This window comes from Microtus ochrogaster, linkage group LG3, assembly GCF_000317375.1.
Source record: "Microtus ochrogaster isolate Prairie Vole_2 linkage group LG3, MicOch1.0, whole genome shotgun sequence".
Taxonomy (NCBI): Eukaryota; Metazoa; Chordata; class Mammalia; order Rodentia; family Cricetidae; genus Microtus; species Microtus ochrogaster.
Genome location: NC_022029.1, coordinates 20,373,134 through 20,375,459, shown reverse-complemented (window position 1 = coordinate 20,375,459; position 2,326 = coordinate 20,373,134).

Sequence of the window (2,326 nt, the reverse complement as noted above, 5' to 3'; positions counted from 1 at the left end):
CAGCCACAAGTTTATTTTATAGCCTGCGTATATACAAAACAGAACAAAGCTCAGCACAGCACAGTCAGTATCTAAACACAAGACCATTTCTGTCCTGTTGTAAGAAGTTTCAAATTCTATCTTGATGTTCCTAAGGTTTGGCATCAGCAGTATTCTTTGTACTAGGTAGTGTGTCCTCTTCTGATGGGCAAAATCCTCTTTCCCCGACCCCCACCCCCATGCTCCCAACCTTTGCCCAGTGATCTTATATGCTTCCAATTTCCAGGAGGATCTACAGATGTTTTTCTTACTACTGAATCGGAGAAGAGCTTCACCAACCCCGCAACAGACAGGAGAAGATCTTCACCAACCCGGCAACAGACAAGGTCTGATCTCCAAAATATATAAAGAACAAAAGAAACTTAACATTAAAATTCTAATTAACCCCATTAAAAATGGGGTACTAAACTGAACAGAGAATTCTCAACAGAAAAAGTTCAAATGGCCAAAGACACTTAAGTCATGTTCAACCTCCTTAGTGATCAGGGAAATGCAAATCAAAAAAACTTGGAGATACCATCTTACACCTGTAATAATGGCTAAAATCAAAAACACCAAGGATAGCTTATGCTGGAGAAGATGTGGGAAAAGGGAAACACTCATCCATTGCTGGTGGGAATGAAAACTTGTGCAACCACTTGGGAAATCAGTGTGGCGGTTTCTCAGGAAATTGCAAATAACCGTACCTCAGAATTCAGCAATAACACTCTTGGGAATATACCCAATCATACTACAAAAGCATTTGTTCAACTTTGTTCATAGCAGCATTATTTTTAATAGCCAGAACCTGGAAACAACCTAGATGCCCCTCAATGGAAGAATGGATAAAGAAAGTGTAGAACATATACACATTAGAGTACTACTCAGCAGTAAAAAAAAATAATAATTACATTTTGAATTTTGCATGCAAATGGGTGGAAATAGAAAACACTATCTTGTATGAGATAACTCAGACACAAAAAGATGAATATGTTATGTACTCTCTCTTGTGCTTTGTCTTAGCTCTTTTCCTTCTTTTTTTTCTATTCTGATGTATTTGCTTTTGTTTTATCTTAGGGTTGTTTATTGGAGGGGATGTGGGAAGAACTAAGAGGAGTAGGAGGAGGGCAACCCTAATCAGGATACATTGTGTGAAACAAACCTCTTTTTAATAACAGAGAATAATGTTTGAAAACGCTGGAGCATGGTGGTGAACACTTTTATCCCAGAGTTGTAGTGGCAGAGACCAAAGAATGCCTGGGGCTACCATCTTGCCCTATCAGGTAAGCCCCTTGTCATAGTGAGAGATGCCCTCTCAAAACTCAAGGAGAATGAAATATGAAGAACAACAGTCAACAGCAGTGGCCACCATGTGCACATTCAAACACATTCTTAATCTGTGCACACACAAACACATGCATACACATGCATTGTGTAGCTTATATGTAGGTATAAACTATATCTATCTGCCAGCAATATTTCAGGAAGCATAGATGAAATCAAATGTAAATCAGACGTACATGAAAACTTCATGTAATAGTGTTTACATAACTGTAGTGAAAAATGGATTTGAAACTCATATAATTTGTATGGATCCAGAGAAATGATAGTTAGAAAATATATTTAAACTACAATCAGATATTTAAACAATTATTGAAGACTGAGAGTATATTAAAATATTTTCAAAAGAAAAACTTAAAAGTCAGTATCAGCACCAGGCAATAGTGACACATGCCTTTATTCCCAGCACTTGGAAGTCAGAGGCCGGTGAATCTCTGTGAGTTCGAGGCCTGCCTGGTCTACAAGAGCTAGTTCCAGAACAGGCTCCGAAGCTACGGAGAAACCCTGTCATAAAAAACTAAAAAAATAGCCGGGCGGTGTTGGCGCACGCCTTTAATCCCAGCACTGGAAAGGCAGAGGCAGGCGGATCTCTGTGAGTTCAAGGCCAGCCTGGTTTACAAGAGCTAGTTCCAGGACAGGAACCAAAAAGCTACTGAGAAACCCTGTCTCGAAAAATCAAAAAAAAAAAAAAAAACTAAAAAAATAGAAAGAAAGAAAAATATCAGTATCACTAAGCAGGTTCAATTTAGTAGCCTCAACTTCAAGGGTACAATTATGATGTCAAGTAAAAAGGAGAGAAGCAGAAAATTACTGTAGAAATTTCAACTTAAGGTGTATAATGAACTTAAAGGACTCCATACCACTTGGCAGCAGAAAGGTCACAAGAATGCTTATGTGAGCCGGGCGGTGGTGGCGCACGCCTTTAATCCCAGCACTCGGGAGGCAGAGGCAGGCGGATCTCTGTGGG